Raw genomic sequence first — 14,298 nt, 5'->3', positions numbered from 1 at the left:
AAATCTCTAATAATTAGAGAAATGCAAATCAAAACAACTCTGAGGTATCACCTCACACCTAGCAGATTGGCTAAAATGAAAGAAGGGGAGAGTAATGAATGTTGGAGGGGATGTGGCAGGATCAGGACATTGATGCATTGCTGGTGGAGTTGTGAAATGATCCAGCCATTCTGGCTGGCAATTTGGAGCTATGCCCAAAAGGCTATAAAAGACTGCCTGCCCTTTGATCCAGCCATACCATTGCTGGGTTTGTACCCCAAACAGATCATAGATAAACAGACTTGTATGAAAATATTTATAGCTGCGCTTTTTGTAGTGGCAAAAAACTGGAAAATGAGAGGATGTCCTTCAATTGGGGAACGGCTGAACAAATTGTGGTATATGCGGGTGATGGAATACTATTGTGTTAAAAGGAATAATAAACTGGAGGAATTCCATGCAAATTGGAGAGACCTCCAGGAAGTGATGCAGAGCGAAAGGAGCAGAGCCAGAAGAACATTGTACACAGAGACTGATATACTGTGGTAAAATCAAATGTAATGGGCTCCTGTACCAGCAGCACTGCAATGACACAAGACAACTCTGAGGGATTTATGGTAAAGATGCTACCCACATTCAGAGGAAGAACTGCAGGAGAGGAAACATATAAGATAAACTATTGCTTGAATGCATGGGCTGAGGCGGACATGAATGGGAAATAAACCCTGAACAAGGACACATGTTACAACCAGTGGAAATGTGCGTTGGCCATGGGTGGGGGGAGAGCGGGGGGTGAAGGGGAAAGTAGGGGCATAAAGTATGTAAACAGATTAAAAACGAATACTAATAAATGTCTAATTAAAAAAAGAATGTAGGACAATATAAGGTTGAACTGGCTAACCAATGGGTCAAGGATTTGAAGGAAGAAAAATGAGACTAGAGAAAGAGGGATAGCTAAAGAAATCAGGGAGAGGTTAAGTCACTGTAAATTACTGTAAGGAGGAAGCATAGGTTTAAAAAAGGTAAGCACAAAGAGTACTAGAATGACAGAAGTTATAGTCAGAGGAATTTCAGAGTTACGGATTTAGAGAAAGAGTCCAAGTGATGACAAAATCTAGAGCATGACCATCCTGGTGTAGTGATGGAGGTAAATTGAAAAAAAGAAACTAATGAATTAGGAAGCAAGAGTACTTGAGAGAACATCAGTATTTAAGGTGAAGTGCTCAAGTATAAGAGCAGAGGTTGGTGAAGAAGATAACCACAAGCTAAGAAAAGGCAAAGAATGACCTGGGGATCAGTAGATAACATTCCAAAGGATTTGGATTGGATGATATAGCTAGAAGAGACTCTCAAATAAAATAACAGTTGTGTAGAAGTGATAGAGGGAAGTTCTGAAATGGCAGAGAAGAAAAAGAAAACTGGACTTCTTGGCCCCAATGAGTGTGAGACAGGGTAGAAAAAGGTAAACCGTGTACTGGAGAAAGTGGGCAGAGTAGTCTTCAGGGGAGAACAAAGTTTCAGACTACGAGAAGATGGAAGCAGTTTTGGGAAAAGACAGATATAATGGTGTAATGGAGAGAAGACTGAAGTTGGAGTTGAGAGAAGCTGAGTTCAAATCTTGCCCTGACACATATTAGCTATGTGATCATGATCAAGGAATACTTATCAGTAACCTCTAACTGGCTGTCTAAAAGTATGAGTTATTCATCTACATTAGTAAAGGGAGTATTCATACCAGGGTTTTTAAAAAATGAACCCCTTTAATTTGCCAAGGACATGCCATGTTAACTAAAACTCCAGTTTTCATGATAACAACTTCTAATCAGATCTTCTCTCCAAGTAATTTCTTAGGTTAAATTTCATTATTGTGAGATTTTCCAACTTCACGATCAATGATCCTCTTCCTAGGAAATATTTGTTAAAGGAAGAGTGAGAGGAATTCATCATTTCAAGGCTTTTTTTTCTTGAAATGTTATTAAATTTTGAAAAGCTATGGATTAGAGGAGATAGGTGGCACAGTGGATAAACCAGCCCACAGTCTGAAAGACTTGGGTTCAAATGTGGACTGGGGCACTTCCTAGCTATGTGACCCTGGGCAATTCGCTTAATCTCAATTGCCTCACCCTTACCTTGGAACCCATACTCAGTATCAATTCTAAGAAAGAAGATAAAGGTTTAAAAAAGAAAGGAAGAAAAGAAAACATATAGATTAACACAAAAAGACAATTCCTCTAGTATAGGGGTTGGCAAGGTATGGCTCTCGAGCCATATCTGGCTCTTTTGAGGGCCAGATATGGCTCTTTCTGGAGGAGCCATAAAGTCCATTTTTTTCAGGCGCTATTACAGGAGCGGCACTGGGAGCACTGTACGGCTCTCACGAAATTACATTTTATAAAATGTGGCGTTTATGGCTCTCAGGGCCAAAAAGGTTGCCGACGCTTGCTCTAGTAACTGGCCAAAGTCTCAGGTAAGTACAAAATACTTTTTTGGCCTACCACTCCCTTTCCAGAAAAAAATATTACTTAGCGCCCCCTGGAAATTATGAAACTATTTATTGAACTCAGAATAGAATGTAATACAAAAAAAGTGTGGTCATCACCGCCCTCCTGGATCTTTGCTGCACCCACCAGGGAGTTGTAGTGCCCACTTTGGGAATCACTGTTCTAGACCTTCAGAGAATAAAATCCAGGAAAATTCTAAGATTCCTCCAAAATTTAGCACATAATTTCAAAAATTGCCATGGGACAGCAAGGAAATAACAAGAGTCAGGTAAAGGGGAAGCCTTTCTTTCTTCAGCTTGACTGAAGGGTTCCAGGTATAAAGGAATCATGAAGATATTAAAGATGTATTCAAAAGCTGACTCTAATGAGCAAAGTGTTCATGGACCAGACTTATGGATAGATTTCTAATATTTCACATGATTGATTTCTGAATCCTTAAATTGAATGAGGCTTAAATTTTGTGGAACTCAAACCTCTACTATTGTCTGCAGTCTGGTAGACTGGCATGCAATTTCAATAGCTTCTTTGTAATGTCAAAGGCACACACTCAACATCTGAATGAGATGATGCCAGTGCTCTGGAGGAAGAAGGGCTTTCAAATGAGCTTCTGGTCTGGGCACTGGCTATACCATTGTGTTGGCATCCGTTCTTTTATCTTGTGGTTGATTGCCAATATGATGCTAGTATTTCTATCATACCGCCTGTTTGACTGACAATCCCACAACCCTCATTCCTTGAAACCTCAATAAAAATCCGTGACTGATTCTCTCTCTCATTATCTGAGAAGGAGCTGGCAGGCTGAACGTTATGCTGAAGATTCTTGGGCCTCTTTGTCTCTTTTCTCTATCTATGTTCTTCCTGCCTTAATCTTTAACCATTCCACCCAAATTCCCTCAGTCTCTGGCTTCCCTTTCAGGTGCTCAACCCATACAAGAAGATCTTGTACCAGAAGGCTGTTACATTGACAAAAGGTCAGAATCACATAACAGAAACAGCACTACACTCAGAATCATAAAACTTGCATGTGGAATCTCAGCTAGCCTTGGGCAAGTTGCTTAAGCTTTTGAGGTTTCACTGAGTTTCTCCATCAGTAAAATCACCATTCAATCTTCCTTGAAGCCCTCCTCTAATGCTTCTTTGTATCATGGAGGTGATTGTGGGTTCTCAAAGGCTACACTTGTGAATTCCAAAGTAATTACAGATCCTTCAGAGCTGGAAAGCTTCAAGTACTTCCTCAGTAACAGGCTGTTGTACAAGGACCAACCTAGTTGCCAAGGACTGCTCAACAGCTCATTAAGTTTTTGGCCACAGCAAATCAAAAACATAAGGTGTGGACAATTGACATAGGTCACAGGAATACACCAAATGTCAAAATCACAGGTCTTTTCACATATCATGCCATGACATTCATACTGGGTACACCACAGAGTTATGAATTTCCAATATGCTAAACTAAAGTGCTTTGAAACTTTTGTTAAATGCTATATATGATCCCCCAATTGATAAATGGGCAAGGTACATGAATAGGCAATTTTCAGATAAAGCAATCAAAAGTATCAATAAGCACAAGAGAAAGGGTTCTAAATCTCTAATAATTAGAGAAATGCAAATCAAAACAACGCTGAGGTATCACCTCACACCTAGCAGATTGGCTAAAATGACAACAGGGGAGAGTAATGAATGTTGGAGGGGATGTGGCAAAATTGGGATATTAAGACATTGCTGGTAGAGTTGTGAATTGATCCAAACATTCTGGATGGCAATTTGGAACTATGCTCAAAGGGCTTTAAAAGACTATCTGCCTTTTGATCCAGCCATAGCACTGCTTGGTTTATACCCCAAAGAGATAATAAGGAAAAAGACTTGTACAAAAATATTTATAGCCGTGCTATTTGTGGTGGCAAAAAATTGGAAAATGAGAGAATGTCCTTCGAGTGGGGAATGGCTAGACAAATTGTGATATCTGTTGGTGATGGAATACTATTGTGCTAAAAGGAATAATGAACTGGAAGAATTCTAGGTGAACTGAAAAGACCTCCAGGAATTGATGCAGAATGAAAGGAGCAGAACCAGGAGAACATTATACACAGAGACTGATACACTGTGGTACAATCGAACATAACAGACTTCTCTACTAGCAGCAATGCAAGGCTGAAGGACTTATGAGAAAGAAAACTAGCCACATTCAGAGGAAGAACTGTGGAAGGAGAAATACAGAAGAAAAACAACTGCTTGAACACATGGGCTGATGGGGATATTATTGGGGATGTAGACACTAAACAATAACTCTAGTCCAACTACCAATAATATGGAATTAGGTCTTGATCAATGATACTTGTGAAACTCAGTGGAATGAATTGCGCATTGGCTAAGGGGGGTTGGAGGGTTTGGGGAGAGGGAAAAAACATGAAATATGTAACTATGGGAAAACATTCAAAATAAAAACTTAAAAAATAAACAATAAATGCTCTATATGAAACTATCATTAATATTTTTATAGAGGAATCAAGGTTGTTTAGTTGGTATAAGCTAATTAATAAATCCATTAGAAATACTAGTTTGTAAAAAGGTTAAGGAAAATGGTGATCTACTACAAAACTAGTTCTAGCAATGTGACCAACATCCATAACAGGTTCTGAGATCACACAAATACAGAACGTGAAGATGTGACCAGAAAGCATTTTTCTAGTGAAATATGTTATACTCACCACCATGGTGTTTATTTTGTTTGTTTATAAGCTGAAAACACAAAGGGTATACTTATGAAATTATAGATGATATAAAACTGGATGGGATAAATAACATACTAGATGAGAGAATCAAGATTCCAAATGATCTCATCAGTTTAAAATATTGGGGCCAATTAAATAAGATCTAATTTATTGGAGATTAAATCTTATACAAGATTCTAAAAGATTGACTTTATAAGTAGAGAATGGAGGAAGAAGGTATAGGCTGCTAAGAGTTGATATGAAAAAGATTTGTGGATTCCAGTGGACTACAATCTCAATATGAATGGTGCGATACAACTACTAAAAAAGCTAATCTAATCTTGGACTCCATTAAGAGAGGCAGAGCTACCAAGAGTAAGGGGACAATAACTCCCTGTCTTCTGCCCTTGTCAGAACACATCTGGGGTTCTGTGTTCAGACCTAGAGGCCATATTTTAGAAAGACACTGATAAGCTGGAGATTGTCTAAAGAAGTTTGGCAAGGATTTTGAAAGGCCCTTTTGAAAGCATTTCAGAGCTGAAAGGGACCAAATTGTATCCGAACAATATCCATGACAAGCGTTCCTCCAGTTTCTGCTTCACAATCTCATGTGAGCAGAAATTCACAACCACCCAAGACATGTTATTCCATTTGGAGACAGTTCTATTAGTGAGTTTTTTTCTTGACATCAAACCTCAATATGCCACCCTACAACTTCTACCTAATCCTCCTAGTTGTGTCCCCTCGTGTTAACTAGAACAAGTCTAATCCTTCTTTCAGGTAATAGTGCTTCAAGTATTTGAAGACAGCTCTCATATGTGTAATACAGTGGAAAGCACCATTGTTTTAGAGTCACAAGGTCTGTATTTGCCTCATATTTCTGCCTCATTTTACCAGTGCAACTGGAAGCAAGTCGTATGTCCTCTCAAGTATTCATGTCATCTGTCTGAGTCTCAATTTCCCCAGCAAGAAAATAACCTCTGAGGTCCCTTCCATTTCTAAAACTGTGATACCTATGACCCACCGTACCTCCCATCAAGACTCCTTTTCTCCAAACTAAACAACCCCAGTTCCTTCCATCATTTGGCATGAACTCAATGCCCGTGATCATCTTCATTGTTTTCCATCAGATGCTTTCAAATTATCTCCTTAAATAGCATTATTGTTCAGAGGATTCTTGTTTAGGCATATATTTGGACTAGATGGCCTCCTGAGGTCCCTTTTTACTCTGGAATCCTATAATTCTATGAACACATTTTAAGAGAAACATTTCAGAAGCCTTTCATTCCCATGTTTTCATTATTTACCCAGTACCTTATTATTCTTTGGCCCAAACAGAGTTGACTCATATCTAAATGTGAATTTACGTTTTTCAGAAAATACATGGTGCTGTGGGGTGACTTGGATAGAAATCATTTAAACAACCTCCTTGCCCAGAATCACCTTAATAATATACCAGGTCAATATAACCAGGGCAAACATCATAGATTAGATGGGCTAACAGCTCTGGCAAGTCATATTCACAGATAAATTTATCTGTGAAAGTAAAGCTCCAAGGAAAATAGCAAATTACAGGATGTGACACAGAAGAGTGACTCACTGTGCTTATGTCTATACCAGGTCAATTAATGGGGCAGAAGGATGTCAGTCATTTTAAATTAGGTCTAAGCCCAAATGGTCCAGAGATGTCTACTTTACATAATACTGTAACATCTTATTTGATCCTCTACCTGATGAGGCAGATAGGAGAGATACTCTTAGCATTTGCCACATAAGGGCAGCTGTCCACTAGTATCCTATTTTACAGATGAAAAAAAAAACAACACTGAATCAGAGAAGCAGAAGAAATAATTTGAGTCTAGAATGAGGTGTCCTGACTCCTAAGTCCATTTTCTTTCCGTGAGTCTGTCTTGTCTTCCACTAACACAGAAACCATAGTCTGCTCGTTTTGTTTTTTATATATCCTATCTTATCAAGAGTAACTAAGATCATAGAAAAAGGAAAGTTAATATCTTCTCCTTCCCAGGGCCTCAGTGCTTTCACCTATAAAATGAGGAGGTTAGAATAGATGACCTCTGAGGCCTGTGCCAACTCTAATATTCTATGGCTTGAACCTAAGTGCCACCACCACTCATCAGCAAAGCAATGTTTCCCCCAAGGCCATATGAGTTCTGTTTCATCTCCTTGTCCACAGAAGAGCTGAAAGCTCAGTCGAGTACCAAAAGCATACAAAGGATAGCAGGACAAAGGAAATGCAATTATAAAAGGATGTCAGTGGTGTAAATTTATTCCTGCATTACAACTAGATCCTTATTTAATGAGTAAAATAATGTATGACTCACTCAAAAATAAGAGAAAAAATTCCTTTTGGATGCAGAGAAGAGATTTGTTCCCATAAGAACTGAAAACAAATGAAACTGGGCCAATGAACATAAATGAAGAAATTAAATTTTGACCTAAGTACATACTCTATGGTATATTTTAGCAAATTGTTATTTTCTTACACTTGTTTCCTAAAGTAAATGTATCACAAAAGACATGGTTTCATAAATAAAATGATAAAAATGATTTAAAACAAAAGCTTCAGGATAACCTAATTAAACATTAGACAGAAGAACTCACTCTAACCATTCACTAGTCTAGGAATTGGGCCATTCCCTGTAGGAATTCATTTATCTTTGGAGAGAACACTAAGAGTCGGATTCCAACAGGGCAAGGAAGGAGAACTTGTAGACCAGAGATATTAATAACCTTGAGGAAAGGCCTTGAAAAGTGAGATTTCCCCCCCACAAATTACCTTGGAACTGGGAATTCCTCAAATACAGTGAAGAGAAAATAGAACTATTAATCAGAGACTGACAGCATATATTTCACCCAGGATTTAACAAAAGAACAGACAGGGGCCACCTAGCTGCACGGTTCTAAGTGACCTTGCAATTATGTGACTATCTCGCTGGAAAGAAATTCTCTCTAAAAAGCCACCTTTCCCTACGTAAGTATATTCAAAAAGAGAAGCCTGAAGTTTAAAAAGTGGTAAGATATGAGGAGTGGATATTAGAAGAAATCAAAAAATCCATTTCAATATGAAGTTGGACCTTAGTACCTGAAACCATTACCAATTATGAGAAAACTCCCTAGAATGGCACTAGGTTGGAGAAACATCTGGCCTAATTAGGTTAATAACATGAACTTAAGTGATAGCCATTAGTCATGGAAAGAAAGTTTTGAAATGGGCTTCAGGGGTTCACATCAAGTCAATGGAAGAAAGAAGGCGACGGTGTACTACATTTCAGTAAATATGGTGGGGATGTAAGGTCCAATTCTGGAGAGGTCGATTAAGACAGATGTTTCAAAGTGACTTATGATTGGGATTAAAATCTAAATGATTGTGTAAGAAAACTGTCACAATGGCTCAAGGCCTTCAGGCAACCCATAGTTTTTTATTATCTTATCAAGTTTGAAAGGAGTTTTCATATTTTCTCGCCTTTCTGAGGCGAATGTCTAAATTAACATGTTAAAAAAAATAACAAGGGTTACTCTCTGGTCACTTAATTTACTTCTACAAACATCTATAAAGCAATTGTTACATGTAGGCACCAGTGGACGAGACCAAAACAAAACAACCTCTACATTCTACTGGGGGAGTTAATGTGTATGCAGGTCAGTATACACATGATAATGTGAGGAGGAGGTGGGAGAAAATAGGAAGAACTAGAGGAATCAAGAAAGGCTTCCCACAGAACCAGGAGAACGTTGTACACAGAGACTGATACACTGTGGCACAATCGAACGTAATGGACTTTTCTACTAGTCGCCATGCAATGACCCAGGACAATTCTGAGGGACTTGTGAGAAAGAAAACTATCCACATCTAGAGGAAGAACTGTGGGAGCAGAAACACAGAAGAAAAGCATATGATTGATCACATGTTTTTTCTTTTTTTTTTTTTTAACCCTTGTACTTCGGTGTATTGTCTCATAGGTGGAAGAGTGGTAAGGGTGGGCAATGGGGGTCAAGTGACTTGCCCAGGGTCACACAGCTGGGAAGTGGCTGAGGCCGATTTTGAACCTAGGACCTCCCGTCTCTAGGCCTGACTCTCACTCCACTGAGCTACCCAGCTGCCCCTGATCACATGTTTTGATGGGATATGATTGGGGATGTAGACTCACTCTAGTGAAAATAATAATATGGAAATAGGTCTTGATACATGGAAAACCCAATGGAATTGCTCATTGGCTACAGGACGGGGGTGGGAGGAGGGGAGAGAAAGACCATGAATCATGTAACCATGGAAAAATAGTCTTAATTAATTAAATAAAATTTAAAAATTAAATTAAATTAAAAAAAGAAAGTCTTCCCAATGGAAGTGGCACATGAGCTGACCCTTGAAGGAAACTGAGGATTCTAAAAGGAAGATATGAAGATCAGATTCATTTCAGGCACAAAAATGATGTGCAAAGGTAGGAAACAGACTGTTATATATAGGGGACAACATGGTAGGCCAATTTAACTGGAATGAAGTGTGCAAAAGCAACCCATATGAAACAAGAATGAAGTGATTATTAAGTGTTTACTATATGCAGGGCACTGTGCAAATCCCTAGGGATACAAATAGAAATGCAAGGCATTAAAACTTCACTTACAGTTGCCCTAAAATGATAAAAATGCCCATTTTGACCTTCAGCCCTTCTCCCTGTCTCAGTTCAACTTTTTATGAAATCACTGATAAGCAGCTCCAAATAACTCCAAAGCAAATAGCAAATAGAAGAGGAAAGAAAGGAAGCCATTAACTGGGTGATTCATCCTAAATATCAATAACAACAGATATATATGAGTTAACAAAGTGATATCATACATTGTCATTTGATCCTCAACTACTCTCCAAGGTAGGCAGGACAGGAGTTATGGATTTCTATACCCATTTGACAGATAAAGAAACTGAGATGAAAAATGTTTTAAGGGATAGGAGAGAGGGAAAATTGAACTTGTTCTGCAACAGAATCTTTCATCAATTTATACATCAGGGCTAAGCTGAGGATTGTTGCCAAAATGCTAGGCCCAAGAGTCAAAAGGAAAGAAAGCTATATAGTACATATAAATTTAATTATGTTCTAAAATAACATTATTCTCAACTTGATGATAAAAACTCAGAGTTTACTTTTCTCCTAAGTTCCTAAAAAATTTGAGATAGATCACATTTGAATCCTGATGCAAATTTTTCATTAAAAACACTGCAAAAGTCACCGAATAGAAAGCCAGCAGTAGCCTTCTCTGGGCTTGGATTTATGTTTGAGGAGGGTACTTTCCAGTTGTACTCTATGCCACTTGAGCCCTCAACCTAGTGCGATTCTACATCTTGGCAAAACCTTGAGAACTCGTTATGATATTTACAAAAAAAATGGGAAAAACCTACCAAAGGTTGGTACAAAGTCAGAATGAGTATAATTGTGTATCAAGCTATATAGAGCAAAGAATGTGAATTTAAGCAAACCTGGATTCAAATTCTTCCTCTGATACTTCCTATGTGACCTTGGGCAAGTCATTTAACCTTTCTAGGCCTTAGTTTCCTCATCAGCAAAACTGGGATAAAAACAATTCCTATAGTACTCATAGCTTATTCCTCTTGCCCCCATACTAATCACTGCCAATGTCCGGATGTAGTAGTGATGATCTGGGAAAGGGGAAGTCTCCAGAGTATACATTCCAAGGTTCATCCTAGCACTGATTAAGAGCAAACGGGTTCCCAAGATTGCACTCCCAGTTATTACTGCTACTGAGTCCCTTTATCCTCATTTTTATGCCTATACTGAAATGTGCCATTTTTGTCTTTCCTTGGAGAGCCTTGTGAATGCTCTGATCCTTTCTCCTTCAGATTCGGGTGATATGTGATACTTACATAATTATCCATGGTGTATTCCACTTGGGTCTACTTCTTTGCTCTTATTTATTTCTGATATTTTATAAGAAATTACTTATGAAATCTTCAGGCTGGGAAGAGAGGAGATGGGAAAGCTGCAGGGCATTAACCCAACAGGTCTTTGTACAAGAAAACATAAAATTCTCTCAAACTCACAACCAAGCATAAGGATGAGAAAAAATACTTCCAAGGAGCCCGGCTCCCTCACATCAAAGTCATAACACAAAGCAAAAATCTGGTGGGAAATCAAAGAAATTTACCTAGAATGACCCAATCATTTGAAACATATTGCAAATGCTGGCACTGTCAGAAAACAGGACGTTTCTCAGATAAATATTGAAGAAATATTTTCCCCACAGTCTAGGTAACATTTATTATCCTCTTTCTCATTGATTACTTTGTGTTTTTTAGGATATGTAGAAATCCAGATTCCAGAGCTTGAAGGGACACAGTACAGCAGCCAAAGCACCAAATCTGCATCTTATATGTGTTAGAAACTGTGTGGCCAGGGATAACAGATTGAATCTCTCTGATATGGGATATGCACTTTCCTCTTCTGTAAAAATGAGAGAGGTGGAGATGTTGCCCTAGGTTCCCGCAAGCTCTAAATTATACAGCAAAAGTGGTAGGCCTTGGGGGGACAGCTGGGTAGCTCAGTGGATTGAGAGCCAGGCCTAGAGAGGGGATGTCCTAGGTTCAAATCTGGCCTCAGACACTTCCCAGCTGTGTGACCCTGGGCAAGTCACTTGACCCCCGTTGCCCACCCTTACTACTCTTCTGCCTTGGAGCCAATACACAGTATTGACTCTGAGATGGAAGGTGAGGGTTTAAAAAGAAGAGTGTAGGCCTTGGGCATTTTGACTAACAGTCCTCAGTTTTCCTAGGGCATTTTACCTAGATCTCTTTCCTGGATACCTTGTATTATACTTAATTACCTGTGTATATTGGAATTCTCTTGCTCAGAGACTGACTATAAAGTTCCTTGAAAACAGGGACTGTGACCTTTCCCTTTGCATACTCAGTACCTAGCATAAGGCCTTAAACGCAGTAAGCATTTGGTAAATGTTTTCTGAACTGGATTTGTTGAGTTGAAAAGTCCTATTTGAACAGCGAGAATGGAAGCCATAGTAGTATGGTGGGGAAAGCACTGAATTTGGACCCAAAGGACCCAGGCTCTGCTATCCATGAGTCTTTGGGCAAATCATTTTAGCTCTCCCTCAGTTTCCTAATCTGTAAAATGAAGTTGAATTAATGATAGCAGAGGTCCTTTCCACCTCTAAATTGATTCAGAATCCCAGCCTGTTACCTTATGACCAAAGGCAAATCACTTCCCTGCTAGGGCCTTTAGTTTCCTTCTCTGGATTGAAGATAGAGAACTCTAAGGCCTCTTCTGACTCTAAATCCAAAATCCTATGAATTGCTGGATTTTATTGGATATGAAATCGACACTCTCTCCACTGCAACACATTGCCTCTTACATTACCTACTCAAAAATGACTAGAAATGCTTCTGAAAATAACACCAATTTGGAATTGGTACGGGATGTGTTCCTACCTTTCTCTCCCCACAAACGTGAATTCTCAAGGTGTAAAATCAGTTGCCAAACAACTCAATCATATGGTTAGCAAAGACAAGTGTAAAGCAAACTCATAGCTACCAATCTCAAGTCAGAGGATAATAATTAGGATTTGGCTTTCTGAATAATTAAGAATTTAACTTCTCCCATCCTCCACCCTCCTCAAAACTATCTGACAAATAACACTTTAAGTAACTGAACTGGCATTTGGAAACACAGAAGCTGAAACACATGATAAATGCAGGGCAGTATTTTCATTATGAAAGAAATGAATCCTATTATAATGTCACATTCACTCCACAGGCAACAACTATTGAAAACTCCAGTTACTCGACATATCTTATGGGTAAGAAACAAATATTCTAAAACATAGATTAAGAACATACATAAAATATTCTAAAATAAAATACCATGAAAAATAAATACAATTTTAAAATTAAAAAACCAACCAAACAAACAAAAGAACATGGAGTTTAATGTTCGTGTCCCTAGAATAGGTTGTATCCCCAATACCTAGTATCTTGCCTGGCCCTTAACAAGTACTTAATAAAATGACTGGTGATTGGTTACATCACCATAATGTATTCAGACAGTCTTGAAATGTTGAACACATGGGTGGTTTGAAGGTTTTTACAATTGCAAATAAAGTCCTTTCCCCCTTTTTTATAATATTCTTAACATAAAATCCTAGCAATGGAATTATGGGATCTAAAGGCATGAGCAGATTTGTGTCACAGAATTTGTATTTGAGATTTTAAGTGTTTGCAACAGAGCTCTGTGACACTGAAAACAGTTGGCACTGCTGCCAACATTGACTTCTTGTGGCTTGGGGGATATTCTTTGCCAATCTTTTGGGTATAAAGTGGTATCCTGTTGGTCTTGATTTGCATTTTTCCAATTATTAGAGAATTTGAGTAGTAGAGAATTTCTCATGCTAATTAAGAACTTATGGTTACTCTTTCTTGCCTTCTCAATGGGTAGGGGAGGGGTAGAAGAAATGAGCACTTGGAAATGAAAATAAATAAAGATTTTAAGAGAATTTATGATTACTATTTTAAAAACTGTCAGTTCATAAGTTCTGAAAATTGCTCCATTCAACTCAAGTGAATTCAACAAACATTTATTGAGTATAAGCTATATGATAAACACTATTATAGGCTCTGGGTATACAAACACAATAACAGAGCAATGCTTGACCTCAAGAAGTGTATATTCTACTGGGGGATAAAATACATACACACTCAACAGGCATTTCTTTTTTTATTTAGAATATTTTCCCATGATTACATGATTCATGTTCTTTCCCTCTCCCCCAAACCCCCTTCCCCCATAGCCAAAGTGCAATTCCACTGGGTTTTACATGTATAATTGATCAAGACCTATTTCCATATTATTGATAGTTGCCCTGGGGTGATTGTTTAGTGTCTACATCCCCAGTAATATCCCTATCAACCCATGTGTTCAAGCAGTCGTTTTTCTTCTGTGTTTCTACTCCCACAGTTCTTCCTCTGAATGTGGATAGTGTTCTTTCTCATAAGTCCCTCAGCATTGTTCTGGATCCTTGCATTGCTGCTAGTAGAGAAGTCCATAATATTCTATTGTACCACAATGTAT

The sequence above is a fragment of the Gracilinanus agilis genome, chromosome X, assembly GCF_016433145.1.
Source record: "Gracilinanus agilis isolate LMUSP501 chromosome X, AgileGrace, whole genome shotgun sequence".
NCBI lineage: Eukaryota > Metazoa > Chordata > Mammalia > Didelphimorphia > Didelphidae > Gracilinanus > Gracilinanus agilis.
Note: the sequence above shows the minus strand (reverse complement) of the source record.